Source organism: Thermobia domestica, chromosome 4 (assembly GCF_964235325.1).
Source record: "Thermobia domestica chromosome 4, izTheDome1.hap1.1, whole genome shotgun sequence".
Lineage (NCBI taxonomy): Eukaryota > Metazoa > Arthropoda > Insecta > Zygentoma > Lepismatidae > Thermobia > Thermobia domestica.
In genome coordinates this window covers 210189764-210215851 of record NC_137457.1, presented here as the reverse complement: position 1 = coordinate 210215851, position 26088 = coordinate 210189764, and the positions used below count along the sequence as shown (strand labels likewise).

The following is a 26088-nucleotide window of genomic DNA, read 5'->3' as shown; positions in this document are numbered from 1 at the left end:
GCACGTTTTCCTGTTAGGAAAATAATAGGTGATTTAATAGCAATATAGTGTAAATCCACTGAAACATGAAATCAGATTTTTCTCAAGATTACAATACTTTTTGTTTTTACTCTTTGCGTCGTTCAAAAGCAAAAATAAGATGCTATATTATTTTAGTTTTTTCATGTTTTCAAAGTGGTATATGTTCTTTATTTTTACATTGTTACATTTTCTTGTAAGAGTCCATGTCCTCCCAATAATTATAATTCACTTTCATATTTCTAAATATATGTTCCTCATCTTCACACTTTGCCACGTAAGATAAGTCAACCTGTAATAGTTGATGATAACAGACAACATAAATTCAAAATTTCATTTGCGTGTCTTCAAGCTATGAGCTGTCTTGGAATGACGGCCATAATTAAGGAGAAAATATGTCGTGATATATTGAGGAAGTTGGGCGATAATTGTGGTTGATGGACCATCACCTTAAGTAGAGTCAAAGAACTTTAACAATATCATACTTGTTGGGTATTGACATATAAAACGATCTATAAAACGTACTGTAGAATGCATCAACCTTTTGATGTATGTAGTGCATCATTTGATATGCCTTTGAATGAGTGATAGTTAAGTTCTATCATATGCTTCGTTTCTGTTACAAAAAAAAAAAAAAAAAAAAAAAAAAAAAAGCTAAAACTTTTGATAACAATTTTCACGTCTTCCTAAATATGGGGTTGGAGGGAGCAAGGAAATATAGTCATATGCAAACAGTGATTCTATCGGATTCCGTAAGAAATGTGTTAACTGTCTAATACAATTAACACACCGTCATTAGGAAAATGACTTGCAAATAGAATATTCTGTCTTTTATTAATAGATTTGCTTCCTAAAGTTCCATTACTTTCTTTATTGTCAAATCTCTTAAAATGTGCGATGATATTGTCCAATTCTGAAATTTATTCACATGAACACTAAAATATGCTTTTCTTGAAGTTAAACACCATTCAATAGCCCCATGTTAGCTGAGTCGGGACTGGTGGTGTTATTTTGTAATTCATCTCGCTTGCAGGCGAGATAATCTAGTGAGGAACGGCCTATATTATAAAGGTAGGTCTTGCCTGATGATCTGTGCACCCGCCAACTTCTCCAGAATCAAGTCCCAATAGTGGTTCCGATCTATCTTAACAGTAGGTCCTGTCCTTCAAACCTGCGAGTTGAGTTAACTTAATCCATGTAGCTTCCAAGTTGCCTCATAATATTGACTAAATATCCAGCATTTTTTTCCCACTTATTATCCAAAGTTGCAACCACTGTCCAAGGCTATGTGAAAACTAATTGAATAGACAAGAAGCACTTGTTCTTATGAGACATTTTGCAAACTTGCAAAATGCACTAGAACCATTTCGAGAAAATTGTTTGTCCTAAAATAAAACCTTCCTTCCCCCGCTAATAATCCTAGACACTACATACATTTTCATGCTGTCGAGAACCCTGCATATGAAGAACAGATCGTAAGTGACCGCAAAATGACAGAAGTCGAAACTCTAGTACTTGAAGTGAGTAATATCTGAAAAATGAAGCATCAAATAATTTGTATATTGGACTGCATATTGGGTAACGGCTAATGAAACTCTAAAATAAAATAAGTATTAATTGTTAGCAATTACTGCATTATATTAGAAGTTTCACACACAAAAATACTTAGCACATCATGTGATGTTAAAACCAAGTATAGAGTGTACCTCAATGTGCTGCAATATTGTAATATTATTTGTTATCTGTTAGGAAAATTACTTGCTTGAACAGAAAGTACCGCACAGCAGAACAGAAATCAGTTTTTCTAACTATTTACGTTTCGTGCAATCTTTCGTTCCAAAGTGTTTCAATACAAACTATAGTAAAGATAAAAACATAGCCGGTTATAGTGCAGTGTATCTCTAAATACGGAAAGAACTAACCTTTTAGTGAATTATCTCTTTGCTTCTATATATTGCACATGATAAACAGAACGTGTCCATCTGTGCTAGAATATTCAATTATCTTTTAAATAAGATTTAACTCAATATGATGCTATAATTCATGTCTGAGGCGGATATTGAGAGAAGTCCATACTACATATGGAAAAACTACTAAGCAGATAAACTGTTCCAACCTGTTGTATTTAATGGATATCAATAATATTTCAGGCTTGAGAAATCCCAATATTTATTGCAGTAGAAAGAAAACCTGCCTTTAAATCCGGTTTTATCTCAAAAGAATCAAGTTAAAATTTTAGTCACCCATTCCTTATGATCTCGTTTTAACTATTCTTCCACCGTATTCTTAGTTTACAGAAATGTGGTTTTTCAATTAGTACTCGATACATCTCGTGTATGACGTGTTCCATCCATCTCAGAGGTCAAGATCTGTATGATTACTATTCAATAGCTTGGACGACAATGTGATGCACTCTATGATGTAAAACGTCCCATGGATCGGTTATGCATGGAAGATCTAACGATTGGATATTAGTCCCATGGACTCGCTATCATAAAGTAATTTAACGACTTGAGAGTTGAACACAAAGCTGACAAACATACCCCCAGAAAACATATCCATTTAGTTACAAAGTTCGTTTTTACTTTGGCTACTTCATAATATCTTACGCAGCAAAAGAAAATTGATACACAAAGGAAATTACTCCAAATGAATAACAGCTTTCTAACAGTAAATCCGGAACTCCTGGCTTTACTGTTCATTTCAGGATACAATTTAGCTATTTGGAGGATGGGGGTGATCAAAATCCACGCGTTCCTCCTATCGTAGTTTTACTAAAAAAAATCTTAATATCTATCAACTACCCTCAGTGTTCTTTCACACACCCACACACCCACACACCCACCCACACACACACACACACACACATATATATATATATATATATATATATATATATATATATATATATATATATATATATATAATAACACTGGACAAAGTAGTCTTGTTGACTGGACGTTCCTTTGTCCTCCGAAAGGAAACATACTTGATTTATGTTTTTGTTATGTTAAATCTATTGGGAAAGAAGCCTTCTTTTCTGTAGAATAAGTGAAAGGTAGGAAGAAAAGACAATAAAATCCTAGGGAGGGAGATAATAACAATCCTTACAGGATAGGCTTGACATAGGGTAAATCCAATGACAGACCTTGGCTTCTTCAGGGAAGATTGTTTTGGTTTATTAAGTCATATTAATGAGTTACTTTAATAACTAGCCAACTGACTAAGATTGATTATTCCTTTAAATGCATTAAAATCTTTCTCATTGAGATGCTAAATAAAGTGAATTATATGGTAAATTATTTACCTTCTAGAAAGGATGTCAATTATGTGTCCACATCATTGATGTCGGTAAACTTTGAGTTCAGGCGTCACATGTCATTTTTGAAAGATGTCGTGATGTCCATATTATTGTTGGGTGGTCAATTCGTGAGTAAACTTTATAGATACATGATAACTTGTTTGTTGGTTATCAACTTGACTTAAACTAAATGACAATCGTTGCATGAAACTGCTAAGGTGTAGACCAACAAATACTACCTAGATACATTAAAGGCCGTTAAACCCCTTTTAAAAAACTTGAGGAACGTGGAAGAGTTTTAGATAATATTCACCACGTTCAATAAGATCATATAAGATCTTACTGATTCAGCATCACATACCACTCCAAAAAAGAAAAAGAAAACATTAATTTTCTATTATATGTTGGTTTACACCATATTTCGACAATTACGTACTTGAATAATTTCGACTTTTATGATGTTAGCTTTGTTATAATCGCATACGCCTTTTCTTACCAAAACTATACACACCCTTTGCAAATATGGTGCCCTATAACTTATCTTGCTTTTCGAACGTTTTATTACAATTCTGCGAATGACCTTTAGACTACACAGCGATTGCTCTCGCCTTTAGCGGAACATCCATTACAGTTTTACAACTTCTTGGCCAGACATAGACTAACATTTCACATACTCTCTTATGGATTTACCAATAATCTATACCGCAATTCAATTTTAGAACTACTTTTAAAATCCATAATATGATTACAAACATAAGTAAACTCATGTCTGGCAGACTTCAGACACACAACTTTCGATTTAGCTTCAGGCATTGAACATGTAGAAGGTATTTAGACTTTGTGTTTGCTATTTAACTTTTATTTACTGCTTTTTATTGTCGACAGTAATGTTTACACCATTTATCATCATGACTATTGAGTTAGAGTGGTGAATAGCAGAGGACCGTAATGTTGTTAGCGGTAGTATATTTAGAAAGAGTTTGCTGGGCGGAATAAGGAAGACTTATGAAAGAACTTTTATGAGGATGTCCGGTCGGAAGACGCGAACCCGGATTTGGTATATTGTGCGTTATAACCATATGCTTATGGTAATACATACGTACACATGTCATGTTATTCTTAGAGCACTGCTCTGGAAAGAAGTTAACACAATCAAAGCAAACCCATCCAAAGGATTAAAAAAACAATGTACGAACATGTAACTTCTCGCGGCATGTGAAATAGCAAAAGGAACTTTATTTACACTTTGCACTTAGCACTTGTAATTACAGATGCCAGAGTCTGCAGAAGGCCAAGAACTTTCTGGTTTCGTAGATGTCATTGTTCTCTTTTATATATATATATATATATATATATATATATATATATATATATATATATATATATATATATATATAGATATATATATATATATATATATATATATCTTAAGAGTCCTCCAAGTTTACCGGATCTGATGTCGCAAAAAGAAGGTTGTTCCCATTGTTTACAGAATTCAAATTACAACTTTATCTCTTCTTACTCTGTGATGTACTATCTATACAATTTGGATATTAATGGTTTACGACTGTGCCTAGCTTCTTTAATTATTACAATATTTTAATCCGTGGGCAGATCTGTCAACCTCGTTTCTATGTATGTTAACGTTGTTCATGATCACTAAATTCAGGAAAACGGGACTTGTTTTACTTGTTTGAACTAAAATTACGTCCATCTAATTACTTAATTTCACCGGAAGTGACACCATCATTGCCTTCCACAAATATGTATTCAAAAATATGCATTATTGCAGTATGTGTGTTTCAGTAAGAATTGAATTTTGAACTTACGATAACATTACATTACGTTATGCTTACGTTAAACTTTAAGGGCAAGTAATATACAGCCTCCATGCTCAAAAAAGGGATGCAAAACTAAAAAAAAAAAAAAAAGAATAATTCACGCAAGTTTCGGAAATATTCAAGTGTTTTTAATTAATTTTGGTCTATTACTTTCTAGAATAGGAATCGTTTTTGTTTTCGGCATTGCATTTACTACTAACTCTAAAAAAATGTCCTGGTTCCGTCCTTGCGGTTACGCCAGAGCCGCCATTATATGGGATGGGAGGGATGGGATATACCTTCAGCTTCGACAAAGGCGTCCTATAATTTTGCCCTCAAAACTGTCAAACTATAGTCATCCCTCCATTTTTCGAATGGTAATAATGCTCGCTATTAGCAGTATGCCGTATTAAGTACTAAACGTTAGGTAAATAAATCCCGAAGAGATAAGACTAATACTATGACATAAACAATAGAAGTTGAGAAAATTATGATATTTCTTTAAAGTTATTGGCAGACTACCTATGATGATGATGATGATGATGATGATATAGATATGTATGAGTTACTTGGTGGAAGACAACAATAAGTCATATATTCTAACTTTTGACTACACTGGAAAAGAAAGTTCAACATTCCGATGCAATGACACACCAAACAAGCTTCCCTTGCCATCTGCAGGTATATTTCCAAAATTAAACCACTTACATGCTGTTCTGCGGTCCGATCCCAATCCATTCCATTTAATTACTTAATTTCATCGGAAGTGACACTTATCATCATTGCGCTCCCCTGAGCCGCTCATATGAACATATATAAAATTTATACAGGATGATTGTATTACTGTTGTTCGTTGAAGTTCTGCGTTTCGTTTCACTGTTTAAACTATAGACGTGGGTAATGCTCTCCCAGCGGGAATCAAAACCGGGTATTCTGCACCAAAAGTGACTATGCTAACCACATAGACACACTGAAGTTATGGTGCTGATTTGAATTTGGCTGAAATTGTTACAATTACTCTTTGATTTAAAAGTAGAATAATAAAAACTACACACTCAGACCTTGTTTTCGTGCCTCATTGTTTTGAAAGTTGTTACGTAAAAGAATGTTTCCTGCTTCAAGCATGCGTGTGTGTTGTGTGGTTTCTTAATCGCTTTAGAATCAAAAGAATTTAAAAAAAGTAAGTCACAGCATAAGAAACCGGAAAGCTAGTCCTAAAGAAGGAGGAATATTGTATGTATGGAGAGAGGGAATAATACATAACATTCGTGTATTGCATTTTCAGTAACTGCTCCTTTCACACAAACATCAGACATCCCGTTAGAATCGCAAATACAACGCTACGTAGCATTTAGTTACTGTTGTTACTCCAGGAATGCGGGGGGATTAAATGAGGTCGTTTATCGTATTTCAATCGCTCAGGTACAGGTGTTGGAGAGGAAGACGTGTAATGAGTATTGCTCGTAAGTGAAAGCGTATTAGTTTTGTTGCAATAGTAACAAACACACGTATAGGCAGATACAGTATTGTAAATAGAGTACAAACACTGACCAGTATTCGAGGTGAGGTGAGGTGATTTTGAGTTTTACGTCCCGTTCAGCAGCGAGGCTATATGAGACGTGGACCTACTGATTAACGTGGAATCCGAACCACATGAGCTCCCGCTGGGAATCGAACCCGGGTCTCCCACGCCATGACCAGTATTCGAAACAAGAACGTTACTCTTTATCAGAAGCAGGTCAAGAAAGGACAATACATGTTTACCCAAATCCATGAATGACTCCTTGTTTATAGCCACTTAATAATGTTAATAATAATACACTGTATACATTCTTTTGTTACTGGTGGATCTTCTACTGAAAATTGAAAAACACATTTCACTAGTTCTGTTAAAGTTATCTGAATAATTACAAATACCTTCCGTACCATGATTTTTAAAAACAGGTTTTGCTTTAACGCGATTTTATTATTATTATAGATATTTACGAATTGGTAATAGTTTTGCGAATTCAAAGGTTTAAAACCAACCGAATAGAAACAGTAAAATGCGATGGAAATACTCTATAAGGGATAGAGAGTTCACCTCGAGTGCGAGAGGTTCCTATCTCTATCCCAGACCGTGTTAATTTGAAATATACACTCCTTTAAAAGGCCTCTATTGTAATTTAGCATTGAGTGTATATTTTTACTGCGGAATTTGAATCTTTTCATTTGTTTAAGGATTGGATTCTTTAGGAAATCAGTAGTTATTGATGCAACTCGGCGATAACCCGGGGTGAGCTGCCGTAAGACTCAGGGCTTACAACTGGTTATGGAAGAAATGGTGAAAATGGTGAAGTGAACACAATGAGAGCAAACACGAGAACTCAAGAAAACCCATGAACACGCTGTTATCCATCACATCCTCATGTAACCTAGGATCGAATCAGATTACCTCCAAAAACCTGAAGTAGGTGCTCCACTACTCAGTCAGTCACCAGTATTACTCTAATGCTTCTGGCAAACAGGGAATAATGTTAAAGTAAAGGCACCGTTTCTATATTTAAGTTAATGTAGCTAAAATAATAAAATTGATTTCATTAGTTAAAAGATTGTATACATAAAACGATAATAAGACCGGCAATGATCTACAGTTGTTAAACCTGGGCAATTACAAGGTTCCAGGAAAAGAAGATAGAAGTAATGGAGACGGGAATGCAAAGATGGATGTGTGGTGTGATAAGAAGGGGTAGAATAAGGAACTATTATATAAGAGGCACTATTAAGATGGAACCCTTGAATAAAAAAATTCAAGAATGTTGATTATGTAGAACGAAGAAATGTCAACTACGTGGGAAAGAAAACTGGAAGACCAGGAACAAAGAAGAGAGGAAGACCAAGAGAAAAGGACAAGATACAAAATGATTTGAGGGAGAGATAATAGAGAATAGAGGACACTATGGATAGAAGAAAGTGGAGGGAAAGAATTAAAGTAAAACATGGGAAAAGCGAGAAACAATGAACAAAGAATTGATAGAATAGATTTGATCTAAAAGAAGCTTAAATGAATTGACACTTTTATATTCTGGTGATTCTGGACTGTAAAGTACGAGTTCAGCTTACTATATAAGCTCTCTATTATTATCATTATTATTATTGATGTTGGTTTGTTAGTGTAGTTCGTTTGTTTTTATATATTTATTTACAAAAACAAAATAAGCATCTATCGAAAGTCGTATTCCACCCTGAACGTAACATTCTGACAGAGTTCGTTTGTGCAGTTTATGCTATGAAAGATAGTAGGCCTACATATGAATAATTGTGCAGTAGGATAGAAAAAGGTAGCGATTGATTTGTTCTGGTGAAACAGAAATATCCATCAGTTGTTCTCAGAACCCACATTGAGCATTGGTTGAACATGCGAACTAATGCTTTAGAGATGATGGTTGCAAATTCAAGCTCTTGTAGTTACGATAATATGAGGACCAGCACAAGACATTTTGTCGAGGGAGCACAATCAAAATGTGAGGGAGTTGCTCGGAAATTATTTGCTAAATGATGTAACCTGCGTCTGATACTATAGCAATTTAATTTATCTTATCGCCGTAATGACGATATGAAGCTAACTCCGAGCAAGGGAGTAAAAGCGTCTCCCGGGAAATATGCCTAAGAAGAAGAAGAAGAAAAACCATTGACTAGAACTGCTGAGTATCACTCGTATTTTATGAGCATTTGTAATACCGGGTTAGATCTTGAGAGTTAATTATTTATAGTTTGGATCTCTGTAGACTCACTTTTCATGTTCTTGGTGCTGAAAAAGGTTAAGCAAAAATGCAGATAATGTATTTTCCAATAGTATTAGTAAAGAAAAACCTTTTTTAATAAACTTTTCTTTCTAAAATGAAATGTTCAATATATGTTTGAATCTTCGAATACATGAATTTCGTTCCCAGAAATGACCATTGCAATAAGAAAAAAATGGATAAATAAAAGTAAACCGGAAGTTTTTCATGAATGCGGTGTCATGATTTATTGTGGACACTCATTATTCAGTAGTTCCAGGGCCAGGGAAAAATAACAAAAGATGGGGAAGGGGAAAGAGGAGAAACGGGGTAAAGAAACCATGCGACCGTGCATATTGTATATTGAATAGTAAAGTCAAGAAAGAAAGAAAGAAAAACAACGAAAGCGAATTGGGTGGAAATAAAATGGCCTTCACGTAACATTTAATCAGTGCTGGCTGCTGTTTAGGGAAACGTCGCAACACAACCATCAGTAAGTGTTCTTTGGCTGTCCAATGGTGCCACTGACCTTGATGGGAGATGAAGCCAAAATCTCATTAACAACAACACAAAAGACGGGAATTTTGCGAATAAATGTTTTTTTCATTCCATAAAAGAGATATAAAGCGAGAGAGAGAGAGAGGAAGAGATAGGTGTTGACAGAGGAACTACGGCAAAGGTTTATTAAGGAAGTGATGGGTGGCTCCTGTGTCACATAGCATTTACGACGACGTTTTAAAACATGTTGAAGATTTAATGTTGCTATGCTAATTGCCGAAAGATGCTGATATCTTTTCTTCCATGAGATTTGTATTTCTTCTTTAAACACGATTCTCGAACCTCACCGTGACTCGAGAGTTCATAAACTTTGTTTCGAACTTCCAGTACAGGAAATCTCGAGTTCGTGAAGAAATTCTGAGAAAGGAATGTATTGCACTAAAGACTGAGAGTTTAATTTAGAGTAGATGGTTTAAAGGTTTGTCATTGTGTTGATAAGCGTGGTATATCTTTTGTGACAGGAAAAAATAAAAAAATAAAAACATTATCTTGTATACATACCAACAACGGAAGTTGTATTTCTCGGAAGAAACAGCTTGAAGCTAAGCAACGCCTAAACCATTGAAAATGAAAGGTACTAACTAGTAAGATCGAAACATGTAAAAAAAAAAAATGTTAGTTAAGCATGTCTTGTTGGAGTATGACTTCATGATTATATTAAATTTACTAATCTGATCTGCCCATTTGCATATTATACTTATAACTTATGTTTATGATTCATTAGTTCATGTTGCATGGACAGTGTTAATATCATGGAATACTAGGCAACAATATTAGTTCTACATTTGAGAAAATGAATTTTAAATTCTATTCTTGACGTCACCTTTACTCAAATTTAAAAAGACTATTATTCGCGATATTTTCCAAATTTGCGTATTAAAGTAATATACTCTTTAACTAAATTATAATACTTGTATTGTACGTTTAATTACGTAATAATTGAATTACTTTTAATCTTCGCATGATTTTGTAGTGATTTTGTCTCTACAAACTGCCATTTGCTTGAGAGTTACAATGATCTTAGTTGTTTGTTGAAGAGAATTCGATCAAGCTGATTTTGCTGTAGACATTTTACTGTGTATGATGTTTTCAAGTATTTTAGTGTTGTGTCTTTCCATGTTACATGCTCTTGTTCATGACATCAAAATCAAAGAAAGTGAAGTTGAATAGTATGCAAGCCAAAACGTCCATACTGTTTATAAATAATTTGAATTTTTGTGTACTGGACTGTGTATTGTATTGTACAAGTACTTGTGTTAATGTGTATAGCATTCGTGACTAAATATGTGCTGCATCAATGCATTAAATTACGCTTACAGTATCATGTATAGACATTGTGGAAATAGAAAAATTTTAATTTTTTCGTAATTTAGCACTTTCACTAATTTGGCGCTCTCTTTGCAAGAAATAGACAGATCAGCGAGAATGTAGTGTAATATACATTAGTTCAAACTCATAATTATGGTTTAGAGATTTGGCCGAAAGAAAAAATAAAGATCCCTGAAAGTTATTCATAACAGCAGCATAGCATCATGAATGGAGATCCCATCCCTCTTGTCGACCCCGTGACATTTTACAAAAGAATTTCAACAGTCATAGTGACCTCAAAATGATGTAGATGTTAGGAAAGATTTTTAAAAAACTGCTTTAAGGATCCCTAACAAAACAAATTAAATATACAGCTTGTATATGTTGGTAAATTTAAAATGCTTACGCATTCGCGAAAACATAATTGAAATGAACCTAATTTGTAAATATACAATTGTTAACATGAGCTCACTAGTTGTAGAATGACTCCATTCTTAATATTCACACATGAATGTGAGCTTCGAAATGTTTCTTAAGACTTGTCGCTTTCTTCAGTTTTACGAGCAGAAGGTATATGTTTAAAGTTCGCACCTGTTTGCATTCCATGCATTTGAATTACCGAGGAGGTTCTTGTGATTGTATGCGCTATTTGTTGTCTGCTGCAGTTCACTTTCTTTACATAATGGAATGTCGAGCAGAAAAGAAGAATGGACACTTTGATTAAGCTTACGCTAATTTGGTTTCAAGCAACAAAGCTGTTATTCTGTACGTAATAATAATTCAAAGTTTCCTTCAGATTTTTTTTTTCTTGCCGAGAACTTCTCTTTTAATTTCTCTTAATGTTTTAAATAAAATACCGAAACTTAATATTAACATTACAGACATAGAATAGACAATGGAGAGGAACTTACAAAGCTATTATTATCATCGATGACGAAGCTATCGTTACAAACAAACCCAGCACTTGGCAATATTATATATTGCTATAAGAAGTTCCTGGATCTTGCAAATATTTGCTCTACTAGGCAACTTTATATTGAAGACAGGCCATTATCGTTCAGAGTGGAAATCTTCGCCAGTATTGCTCTTTCCGAAGTCGGGTAAAGATCCTATCAATGTAGATTCATAGTGACCAATTCACACAGTGACAGTTCACATCAACTTTACAAACATTGAAATTTCAAAGAATTCTGTTTAAAAGCAATAATGATTTTCTTCTGGATTATGGCAGATTTTCTTCAACAGTTCAATGTCATTTTGTGATCGTATCAGTTACAATCACAGCAAACCACAGTAAGGAAAACAAATCATTAAACATATTCCTGTTTATCATAGAAGAGACATTTGATAAAGTTTTACCATGTAGAACTAATATACAAACTTCATAACTACCTCTAGCCTTTGTCCGATTGATCTATAATTTCTTTACGAAAAAATGAACACATTCAAATCAATTACACACTATCACATTCCACTTTCCAAATTTTAGCTTTGTTGTAGCTATAATGTATGGATTGCGTACTCGCCTTCGTTTCCGGAAATCCGATTTCGATTCTCGATGGAAGCTTAAGTGGTTCAGATCCCACTTTAAACTGCAGCTCCACATTTCGTACAGTATCGGTGCTAGAAGGGACGCTAAAGGCCAATCCACTCAATTTTTCGGATTTTTGATGTTCTCCGCTGTAATCAGGGCTGCCAACTCTTGTTAAGAAAAAATCGGGACGGGACAATCAGTATTGGAGACTCCCTAGAGACAACTATACGCACGGCGAGTCGTTGAAAACTATAAATAATCAGCTGAATAATATGAACCTGATGAATGCGGCACATTATTTATTTTATTTAGCATATATTGCTCATCACTAGGTATAAGCAATATATGCTACAAACCAAAAAAAAAAAAAAAAAATGCAATTTATTTAATATGAACAAAGTTTAGAAATAAAACTATATAGAATTTTCTTTATCACAAATGAATGCATAACATTGATAAAGGATTACTGACAAAAGGTATTACTAAAACCAAGTCTTATTCTTTGGTTCTCATCATACAAAATCTTTGGTCCAGTAAAATATTAACTTCGAACAATATGCGTCCCTACGAGTGTCCGGTCGGGACGCGGGATAAATAAGCCAGAAATCGGTACAGTCCCGACAGAATCGGGATGGTCGGCAAACCTGGTTGTAACTCTAATATTGCCCATCGCTATAAATACATTTCATAGCTAGCAGATATTCCACAATGACCCTAATAATTTCTTTTTGCAGATGACACTACCATACTAGCACGTGATGAAATAACCGAAAACAATGCTTTCTTGCAGAATGCTATTCGTACCTTTGTATGAGAGCACTCGTTGGTGCCCACTAATTTTACTAAAACATTAGTACTTCTTTTTCTCCATCATAATATGGAAAGATAGTTTATTGTAATCATTTCATTACTAAATGTTCATGTCAATGTTCAATCAACCTAGATAACGACGCTTTGATAATTCAGTATAATATTTTACTACTATTTTTAATACCCATCTGACATTAAACTCACACCTTTGTAAATCAAGAAAATGGTCATACCGTATCAACATTTGCTAAAACCATTAATCATTACAACATGAGGTCTTTCTTCTAAGGCCTGAGGCCATTTTTCATAGTATAGGACAATGAAACTTCCAATTCTGTAATCTGGCCACAGAACCTGGATCTCTGCCGCTGTCAAATTTGACCCTAATTGATAATAATTGAGCACATGTACTCCGAATAACCTGCTTGTATACTTGTTTAGTTTATTTGGAAGTACATATATGTTTCTTTATTTAGTTTAATCCATGATGTTTCTTATAAACTTTTAGGTACTTTCATTTATATACTACATTAATTCACTTAGAGCATCCATGTATATGTATTAAATCAAAAATTTATTACTGCAGCTCTGCCAAAGTTCAGGCGAAACTAAATATTTCCAGAGGGTTAAACACTTTTCAATGAACAAGTGTTAAATTAGACAATGAATAAATAAGAAACCACATTACTAACAAATCTTATTATCGTTAAATTAAAATAAAAGAACCCTCATAGCACGTGCTTCCATGAAAGAACTTCGTTAGAAGGTACTATCAAGGTCTTCACCTGATGAGACCATAAACATTCTATAAATTCCTAGTCTGGATGTGTGAAAACAGGATTCGATCCTGATCCTCAGGATTACAAAACTATACTTGTAATCGTTCACCTATCCACTTTGCTTTTATCTTCATTCCAGTGATAGGTCTTGAACCCGGGAGTTCGAGATAAAAATCAAATATATCTTATTGTAACACACTTGCTCCTAAGCTTTTCTTTCTTTAATTTACCGAGCGTGTTTGCTCTTGATGGAGAAAGCAGTCATATTAAAATTATGCTTAAGTGCTTATTTGGTGCAAGAGAAAAGAATTGCATCATCTTCGCTTGGTGTCCGGCTGAGAGATACTCCTAGTAGAAAGCTTGGAGGAATTTGGAAGAGAAACGACTCTATAGCAACTACGATGAAATCCGCTGCACCTTCCTAACAGAGATAACAATCAAAGTCAAAAGCCTTTGCAGTATCAAATTGTTCTCTGTAGTGGATTGCTTCATCATCTCGTAACATGGTGTTGTAATTGTCGGAATTGTTACATAAAATTGGAAAGGTAATTTTACGTTTACTCTTTCTATTTTTGAAAAAGAAGAATAGAAAGATATTTATGTGCAAGTATCATATTTTTCAAACTATAGTTTTATCAATAGCAACATGAATAGATTAAGACTGTTCCTTCTTACGATTACCAAAATCATAGACCAGAAAACGATGTTTTGATAGTCTGTGATCTAGGCAGTCCAAATGATAAAAATCCTGTTGGTATTATGGCAAAGTTTTGATCTTGGAGGTTACTATTAAATCTTTCAGTGAGAACGAATGAAAATTAATATGAATAAAAAGAAGTATCTGAGATTGTAAAAAGAAGAAAGAAAGAAAAGAAAAGAAAAAAGAAAGTAGGGGGCTGGAAGCTCAGTGGTACAGTGCTCATTTCTAGTACATGAAGTCGTTCGTTTAATCGAAGACCATTTGAGTTTGTGGTCGGAGTTTGTGGCCGTGTGTTACTCGAAGTTCTCCCGGTTTCTCCTACATTATTCCTCTACCAATTCTTTGATCATCATTCATTTTCATTAATCACACGTCTCCTTTAGTTTAAAGAGCATAGTGTAAGACGTTAAATATTTCATTTTCTTTCTTTTAAAGTTTATTATATGTATTTTATTTTCTGGTATATGTTGTCTTTGAATAATGATGGATACAAACAGGGGATATATATAATGGGCAAAGATAGGCACGGGGTACGGTGTAACGTCGTGAGTCCACCTATCTTTTCAGATCCACTTTTACCCCAGGATACAAACTATTCAAGTTTTGGTTAACTGAATTTTAGTTTGACTTCTCCAGAAGAAATTTTCTTTTAAAAAAAATCTTCAAAACGATGATCAGCTAGGGAGTTTATTACTGAAAAATTCAAATTTTAATTGAAATAAATCGTGACTGCACGAAGTTGATTGTCTCAAAAATGTTTAAATGATACTCATTTGATGGAATTTGGTCATTTTTCGATGATCCAAAAATCAAACCCAAAAGTTCAAATAAAAAGTACAAGTGATTGCGGGTCTATAGGTTTCGCGTTTAGATATCGATGTAGGATACCCTTTAGCCCTTAAAAGGAATATTAAACTTTGAACAAACCAGCATTTATTAAGAATTTAAACGTCTATTTTGTTGTATTTTTCCGTGCTTGTAATAATTAATCTGAAAGTTGTGATACGTAGAAGAAAGTTTAGTAGAAGGGCAATTACATTCTAGTATGGATTTTGCTCTGCGAATACACTTCTTCGTTTTGAAGCTTTATCCTGCTGTTCTCGTAGGAATTTAAGAAGAATCAAGAGATCTAGTAAAGATCATATATGTTCAACGATTTTATTTCCCAAGCACTGATCGTAAATTAATATTACACAGAGCCTAGTTGTTGCACCCAAGCCTTCAGCCTGCTGTATACTATAGGTTAAAATCATGTTTAATTTTATTTATAATCATATTTAACAAATTTATTTAATTAACGACATGTATTAGGATCCGGCAGGAACGTGATAACGGACGTAGCGACATCTCTTAGTGTAATTGTCGATAATTACGAATTGGCATGATGCTCTTAGACGTGTGGCGTTTATTAAAAGAAATTCCAACTGTGCTCCTTGTCTTTCTACAACCAACGTTACACATTTCTTTGGCAGGGCTGTATAACATTCCAGGGTGTTAGCTTAACAGTGGCATGCTCTTTTATTACAAATAGGATTTTCCTTTAGTTTTCCTACCAACAACCCAACACTTCATACCATTTATTCAAGTACTTTATTATACACAACAATCCTTAGATAGCGATATCTATTAGCGTCAGGCGAGTAAGTGATAGCGTACATAAGAACATCTATTAACGTGATACTCTAAGATTGCCATTTACTATAAGACGCAAGGGCTCTCAACCTTTTCCACCGGCGTACCACTAAAGTATATTAATTATTAATACCACCAAAAGTCGTACGTACCACCAACAACGGCTCGCGTACCAAGGTTAAGAAACCCTGGAAGGAATTCTTATTGTGCTTCTTGTCTTTCTACAACCAGCATCTCTTCAGCGGAGTTGTATAACATTTTAGGTTATTGGCGTTGCAGACTCGTGTTTTTGTACAGTCAGCGACAAGAGTTCTTTCCATTTGATGATTTGATTAGTTTCTAAATAACTTAAGAATGGAAGGACAATTTGAGTACAGTTTTCAGTAAATGAAAAAGAAAGTAATTTTCTGTATATTCTAGCCATACCACCTTTGTACGTTCCAGCCCTACCACCATCATTCCTAAAATAAATTTTACCAAACGGAAAAAAAACTTTTGTCGCTGATTCTACAAGTATTATAAGATTCAAACTGAACCCATATGTATTACAAAGTAGAGTTTGATAACCTCCCTAGCGTCAACTTGATATGTTTTACGTAGGCTAATGGTTGGCGTGGTGATGATTGGTAATTGCAAAAGTAAACTTGAAAAATACGTTTGGTTAATCGACAGTTTGCCGTCTTTCATCAAACAATTTCGACTTTGGACACGTAATCGAAATTCTTTTCTACGGATAGTGTTGGCATTTCTGTTGGTTGGCAAATGCTCGGTAAAACAGCCAAGTACAAAGTAAGGCTAACATTAGGAATTGGCTAGCCTGCCATTCCCTACTGTTGGATTTACTATATGTGCTACTAGAGCCTATTAGCGCTTAGAGCAGCGTTTCCCAACCTTTTTCAACTTGCGGCACACTTCAGGGTAACTTGAATTCTCGCGGCACACATATTATTATTATTATTATTATTATTATTATTATTATTATTATTATTATTATTATTATTATTATTATTATTATTATTATTATTTGAAAATATAAAATACTGTAGTATTTTTTTCTGATTACTGACATCCTTCTCACAGAGAAGAAAGCTAGACCACTGTTTTTTCCCCGTGGTAAATCATTATGCTTATTTTTCATTTTAATTTAAAAATAGAAAACAATTACAATCAGATATAGGGCTCAAGTTGTTAAAAATACATTTTTTTTTCGAAAACTGTATCCAACCTTTCATTAAGAAGGAGGATCACTAAATAACGAACGAACAAACGAATCTCTTTTACTTTTAAAACACAAATATAGGTAATTCGTATGCATGTTTACTTTGCCGGAAGGATTGAATAATATTTTAAAATTTCAAGTTACGAAATAGTCTGCAACAATAAAGAAGCAATAATGGTCATAACAATGATAACAAATACTTTTTTTTTTCAAAATTAGAAATGTACAGAAAAATGTTCTACAGAAAAGTAACACAGTATGAAACTTTAAATTTTAGATTCATAGTAGTAATTTGAAATACAAATATACCTTTTTCTGTATGTCTTGCAATTTGATTGCTATAGAATTAATAATTTTGTTCCGATTTCCTCGCGGCACACCAGCGACCCAATCGCGGCACACCACTGTGCCGCGGCACACCGGTTGGGAAACGCTGGCTTAGAGGCTGTTTCTTTTTTCTCAAGAAAAAAATGTGATCAGCAAAACGAACATGAAGAGTGCTTGAAATTAGAAGGTTACTATTATTTATTGTTTTATATAAATTTAGAATAAACACCGAAAAAGTATGTTTTCATTTATTAAATAAAATAAATAAGTAAAAAAAAGAACATTATGAAATTAATAAAATGCATTATTACCATATTAAACAATAACTTAAAAATACGTATATGACTGATTGAATAACTTGCAAATGTTTAATCACTTAAAATGTGAAAGTGTCGTAAACAAATAACCATTAAACCTTTCACTTTTTGTGATGAAAAGGAAAAAGCAACTATAAATAATAATCATAATAAGTAGTGATAATTGTATGTAATGTGATTGGTCATGCTTTTCATTGTTAAGAAAATTCAGTGCAATTCTTTTCTTTGTAAATCATTATGCATTATTCACATTAATCTCGCGATCCTTTAGTTAAACATTCATATTTCTACCACCCGTTTCTACCACCGTTATATTGTTTTTGTATCTGATAGAGTGTGACACTTTGATTCTGTTTGTTTCAAAACTTACTGTACATCTGTATTTTATATATATATATATTATAATTACGTTGGATTAATCCTCATTACTTGTTATGGACACATAACGTCGTTTTAAAATGTTACACATTAATCACTTTTTTCAATCGAAACAACGAAAGATTATTGTACTGTATAAAATGTATTGAATGACATCTACGTTCAATAAATGACACACATGACAGCACTTGTGAGTGAATTGAATCTATAATTTTCCTGTTTTTTTTTTTTTTTTTTTCATAATACTTTGCGTTCTAGATTCACATTTTTTCTCTTTTCTTAAACAAATCATTTATTTAGAACGAAAAACCAAAGTATGCACTAACTTTCAAGTTATTATGTTTTTCCTGTTGTAGTGGAAGTGAATGTTCCAGCAGATTTATAATACTTTTACTTATTGTTTAAGTATGTCATAAATTTTATATAGCAGCGTTATACGTGATGTAATCTTTGACAGAATATGCGCTTTTATATCTGTTTTGAACATCGATAACTTTATAATTAGGTTGTTTGAAAGTCCTTTTTTAAGACATTAAATACTATATATTTTTAGTTTACTTAATAAACAGAGTATTTATGTACAACATTTAATACATTTCTTATGTTCTTCGAAAACAAATTAACCTCTTATTTCCGTGATTATCTTTTCTTGTGGCATAGTTGTTTGCAAAACTGAATTCGAATGTTAACTTGATATATTTAAACAGTTTTGAGACTACCTATATTAAATTAATTGAAATACGTTTTCTTAAAGGTAGAAATAACGCAATTCTCAGAACGTTACTAAAGATTATATTCAAATTAGTGACAAATAATTTTTATTTCTGGAAATCACTTTTAGTTGCCATTGAATCACTATTGCCTGGTGTTGCAATCTAACAATTTGAAAGTTGTAAAGTCAATCGACTTACTAACAAACTAACTAACTCTATAGCCTATGAAACCCGGAGGTTCAATGCTGCGTTCACAAAAGCTCTCCATTGACTTCTATCCTTAGCCAACTGGATCTAGTTTCCACTTTGTATTCCTATTTCAGCGAGATCCATTTTAATATTGTCCTCCCATCTGCGCCTAGGTCTTCCTAATGGTCGCTTTACGATTGGCCTTCCAGTTACGACTTTGAAAGCGTTCCTATTTTCTTCCATTCTGGCTACATGACCTGCCTACCTGAGTCTCCTAGATTTGATTACACTACAAAGTTCGGTAAACCGTATATATTATTTAGTTCCTTGTTATGAAGTTTCCACCATTCCCGTTCCTCTTGGGTCTGAATATTCGTCTTAAAATCTTGTTCTTAAATACTTTCAGTCTACGTTCTTCCCTCAGAGTAAGCGACCATGTTTGCAACCACATAAAACAACAAGCATAATTATCGTTTTATATATTTTAAGCTTCAAATTCCTCTGTAGAACTTACTTTATTATGATTCTCAAGTAATTTTCAGTTTTACTTTTTTCAGGTAACTTTCAGAATAATGAGCAAAGTATTAAAATTTGGTCAGCTTTTAGTCAGCTTTATTTTCTTCACACCGAAATACTATCTGCCAATCATTGTGTAAGAAAATATTCTTTTTTTTTTAAATTATTACTTACAAGTATGGTGTACAAGTAGAGCATGTGTGTCAATTGAGTTACTGTTAAGTGTATATGGGGACAAGATGGCTCAGTGATCTATTACTCACCTCTGATGCGAGAGATCCCCGGTTTAGACACGCGAGTTTGTGCTAGAGAATATCGTGTCTGTGAATTTTTGGGAGTAGTCTCCAGTTTTCTCCCACATCCTTATGGCACTAACGTAGGACGTAAAATCAGAAATTTGAGTTCAGTTCATTTAGAAATATGCATGTCGCCGTTAGAAGACAAACCAACAATTTGCTAGTTAGCGGGATATTTTTCACGTGGCAACAAATAATAAGCGTCTTAATATTCATTTCTCTCGATTTTTCGGAAATTATGCATGAGAATTTATGCTCAACAATCTTATTTTACTCAGCTCCAGGGGCACCCACGGGGGGGAGGAGATCTACCAGGTCCGGATCCCACCAAAACTTCCTACCTCAACATACATTTGTACCCTTTCTCAATAAAACTGTACTTATTTAAAAGGGAAAATGACTAATGTTACATGAAAATTTGATCTTACATTTCATCTGTATTCTCTCTTATATAAAAAAAACAATCTATCATTTTTTTCTGAAAATATAGGTGGAAATATTTTACATTTACTTGTCTTCTCGGGTGCAGAATAATACTAGTTCAATACTACATAGATGTAGTGACTTGTAGTATTGGACCCTCTCCCCCAAAGCTTGTACCCCTCCCAACAAAAATTTCTGGGTGCGCGCCTGTTTAGCTATATGCGATCTATCGATTGATGTATGTCTCATCTTTGGGCACTATATATAGTTAGACAGAAATTAAAGTTTAAGAAATAATAATAATTTTAGGCTATATGTCATTAACTGTGTACTGTCTTCTTGCTAGTGTCATAGTGTAAAGCTTGATGAGAATACACCATAATATGAGCTTCATGGTGACAGGTGGCATAGTTATCATACTATAACAATTTTTAGATTTATCAGTTTTCTTGAAAACTATGCACTTATCCATATTACTTTGTTCGGCTCAAAGAGATTTATCGACAGACAAAAGTGCCATATTTGGGCATTTCTTGCCGTTATAATATTGTACAATTTCTCAAAATTTTAATCTACACAAGCGTCGAAAAAATGAGATAAAAGTTTTAATTTGATGTCCTGTTGTTATGCCCTGTATGTTAGAAAAACGATGATAAATGCAAATAAAGAGTGAGAAATGGATGGATATAAAGTCGGTGCGGCCAAATCATCCTCAGGCGGCTTCAAAGGAAGCGAACACCATTGAAGTAACCCACACATGGGCGCCGACTACGTGGGTGCTACGGGACTCCAGCACCCACCCAAATAATCTTGTGGGTGCGCCACACCCACAAGATTTTTAGTTTTATAGAAACAAAATAATATAAATATTTCTCACTTCCTATTATCAAAAAATAACAAGCAATTAAAGCTGAGATGAAAGTTAAAATTTCTAACGTCTAAAACATAATTATTTCAAATGTATCTGTGCAAAGGCAACTAAGCAACACACTTTCTCCTTCCACGCCTGTCTCAGGCCTAGTCAAAGACAGTCCTCACAATAACAAAAAGGGATAGAATGGAACTGCATTGTGAATAGAATTGAGCACCGCCCTTTATGACAGTGTTCATAAAAGATTTTAACTAAACGGAAATCAATCAAAAAATATCGAGAAACCCCTGAAAGCATATAACACTACCCGCCATTGATATGCATCCACATAAATTTTGGAAAGTCGGCACCGTTGAACCAACATGTTTCTTTGGTAACATGGATGGAATATTTCAACAACTCCTTCTAGTTTAAGATGGTCTTCCGGTGATCAGCTAGGGAGAAAAGCGATGTTGCAATCTTTTATCCTCTTGTACAGAAAATAATGTCCAAACTTAGTCAACACGTTGTTTCATCTTTATATCTGAATATTTACTATGTTGATTACCAGTACTTTGAAAGGAGTATTTTAGTGTTCTTTTATGTCAGTGATATTATTATTATTATTATTATTATTATTATTATTATTATTATTATTATTATTATTATTATTATTGATACATACTGAAAAATATTCTAATTTTTAACGTAATTTTAACGATGATAAGCACGCGTCCCGTTAATACCACCTCGTGCCGTTTATGGCTTGTTTGATGCGGTTAGGCTAAATTTTCTGTTTTTTGTCTTTACTTATTTAGTCTTATTTTATGTGGCGAAGTTAAGGCTAATCATGCCTTGTCTCCCACTTGACCATGCAATACAATAGTATCATGATTAGTGGTACAATAACAATAATAAATTATGTATAAAATACATAAAACACTCTCAATCATACGCACACACACACACGCGCGCGCGCGCATCACATCACATACACACATAGATTACTTAGATTGCCACCAATAACCACATAATATAGTCACGTACATTTAGTGAACAAAAGAAATACAAGGTAAGAAATATAAAAATCAGCATTTTTTTTTTTCAGATATTAGTAAGCCTTGATAGATTTATGGAGGATCTGCTCAACCGACTTCTTAAATAGGTTGATTGACTGAGATTGTCTTGTGTTGAATGGAAGTTCATTCCATGCACGGATAGTGGATGCAAAGAACGCATTCGAGTAGAATTTTGACGAATGTAGGGGAAGAGAAAGGAATTTATTTACACCTGATCTTGTATTGTGATCGTGGTGAGCATTTAGTGGTTACAAACGTTGAAATAAGTAGGAAGGTTGTTGAAAGCGCAATGTCTTAAGGAGAAGTGCGAGTGGATGCAAATCACGTCTATCGGCAAGTTTCAAAAGGCCTAGCTTTCTGTAGTATGGAGTTAAATGATTTGATCGTTTGAGATTATAAGCAAACCGTATACAGGCATTTTGTATACGTTGCAAACGGTATGCTAATTCTTCATTTAAGTCTGATAGAACTACATCACAATATTCAAGGTGAGGGAATATTAGAGATTTGACAAGTAGTAGCTTTGTTTCAGTGGGTAGAATTTTCTTTAATCTAGTGAGTGAATGCAAAGACTAGAACGCTTTGCAAATCGTCATTCATTTGTTTAATTGAATTGTCCAAATTTTCGGATTGACCTGAGATATATATATTTGAAAATCATCTGCGTATAGGTGATACTTACAGTATTGTAAGACAGAAGGAAGGTCGTTAATGTACAGACAGAATAAGAGAGGGCCAAGGACACTTCCGTGAGGGACGCCGTGAGTTAGATTTCGCAGAAGAAGTATCGGCTACGGTTACAACTTGCTTTCGTCCCTATAGATAATTTTTGACCCATTTCACAGCACCATTGGAGAAGTTAAATTTTGTCGTCAATTTATGGAAGGGAATTTTATGTATAATTGATTGAAAAGCATTAGAGAAATCTAGTAGAGCAAGAACAGTTACTTGCTTTCTATCCATTGCTAGTCTAATGTCGTCAGTGACATAAGTAACAGCTGTAGCAGTACTGTGATACTTTCTGAAGCCTGATTGAAACGGATAAAAAAAAATGTATTTTATTAGATGGGTTCGAATTTGATCACTAACAATGTATTCTAATACCTTTGAAAGAGCAGGCAAAATTATTAATTGGCCGAAAATTGAAGCCGGTTGATGACGATTTGAACGTGGGAAATATAATAAAGATAGTAAAAGCAAGCGGTATAATGGTAAAAGGCGCAAAAATGTTGTTGAACACTGCAGACTTTGATGGTCTGCAATATATGCATCTGAAATGAATGCTTTACGAGCAAACTGCGATCTCCTTTCCCCAGTTTTTGCTTACATTAAGTCTTATGTGAACCATATCGTGTTAGCGAAGGATTGTAGACCATTATCATTTCTTTAGTAAGTCAGCTTTTATAATATTTTCGTCCACTAATGGATAAGAATTTGCACGTCAGTAAGAATGTGGTAGGTGTTCTCCCTGTATCTTCTTTTATGAGATATTCTTCACATCGTCACAAGTTTGTATATGTTATGTGAGTGGGAAGTCCAATGTTTTCTATACAATATTAGAAATCAGAGTTGGTCTTCAATTCACTTTTGATTTGGGTAATTGGTACATCAATAAATTTTAAAAAATAATTCGTCAAAACCAATTTACACTTCGCCTCGGAGAAGTTTTCTCAACAATAGCCATAAAGCGAGTTTTGTTATATGTTCTGAAATTTTTACAAGTAATAGCATATAAAATTCTAAAATACTAACTGTCAATAACAGAAATATACTTGTAGTTTTACCAATACCAACGTGAAACTACGTTTGAAACGAAAGCATATGTGCTAGTTAGCACGTATACATAGCGGTGCTTTCAGTAATGTTGTCAATATGCCAACTTTATTTGGCATGATTGTTGAAAGACCTCTACCGCCAACTTTCCAATATAATTGTACACCTACAGCATGTACTGTACAAGAGATAAGTATTATTCCCAACATTTCACAAATTGGAAATTAATTAAATTTGTATGATAAAGCAGTGCTTTATCCAGTCTCCTCGGTTTCAGGGGGGGGAGGAGAATCTAGAACTCTAGGGGAGACCATATTCATCACTACATGCTATACCTGTATCTTCAAAAACATTGGGAGGGAACTCTAGAACTTTGGTGGGGAATTTTCCTCCCCTAATATGTCTGAGTAAGTACTATGAGAAAGTCAACTTTCTCCTTCTCCCCCTCCTCTTCCAATTATTATTATTCAAAACAAAGAAAAATGCACAAAATGCAAAACAAAGAAACATGATGGATTTCAAGAATCGATCATTTCTCAGGTTTTGTTCAATCTAATATCGTTAATTAGAAGATATCTTTAACAAAACCCGAAGTAAAATTACGGTAATTAATGGACGGTATGGAGTACTCGGTAACTTGGACAGCTCGGGCTTGACCCCATCATGGGCGGACTTGTTCTCCTTCGTTAAAATGTGACTTCAATTCATTTAATCTTTATCAACTGAGTGTTTGCTGAATGCTGAGACTATGATCTAAAGGCAGCAGAAGATGTTAAAGGTAAACTTTCTCTATTCTGAACAGGCCAGTGTGGGTCGTAGGTGGCGCATGAAGGTAGGGCCCTATATTTCCCTGATCTCGGAGGAGAGGATGTGGAAAGGACCATGATCTGACCATCTTTATCACCGCCGCCGTAAATCCAAACTCTACCGAAAATCGAACGCGAGCTGACGGTTCGTAGGTAAACATCTTACCGACTGCAGTAGTTCAGCTTCGATCTGGAAAAGTTATTGGCATCACTTCCTCTGCAGCCTGGTTCATATCGATTTTTTCCTTTGGCCTTATTTTTACATTGTTAGAGGTCAAAGTAGATTTCTTCAATATTTCTTTTCGTGACCTTGGGTTCACTGATGAATTGTACTATATATTATTTTAACATGAATTAAAATCTAACAGATATAATAGGTTAAATTATAATAAGTAACTTCCAATTACGAAAATAATCACTCCAGTCGTAAAGTGTGAGAAATTCTTCCATTCGTTCTTAAATAGGGCCTACACATGCAACATCCTCAAGGCATAAGGAAGTACAGGTATATAGAACTAAGTTTGTTGTGAGTATTCTATCGTTTCCTTTAATAGCCTCATAAAATTACATTATATTGGAACAATAGTAGGTAGTGACCTGTAGTAGTAGCTATTACAAAATCAAAGACATATATGCAGGTGAGGACATGTTCTCTGTCTCTTAAGGGTAATTTTGATATTTAGAAAATATGGTCAGGAAAATGTATTCTATCTTTATTTGTGAATTTATTGATTTAGATATATATTGATTATTATTAGGGACATATCCATCTACTATCAAACATATTGAATAATTACTGCTCGACGTAAGTTAAAAAATTATTGCTATGTAAAACTTCCACAAAATATTCCTGTATTGTTCTCCAGTTGTGATTATTCCGTAGCAAAGCGTACGTAAGTTTTTTTTTTTAAAGTACGGTATTCATTATTAAATAACAAAAAATAGTGAACATGCATTGCGGAGAACACGAACGATTGTTTC

At 34.0% G+C, this 26088-nt stretch overlaps 1 protein-coding gene across 6 annotated transcripts in view; it reads left to right on the top strand.

The window, feature by feature from the left end:
* Positions 1 to 26088, top strand: part of exp (expansion) — an 857631-nt gene that overhangs the window by 698864 nt on the left and 132679 nt on the right. The gene's annotated exons all lie outside the window — the stretch shown is intronic.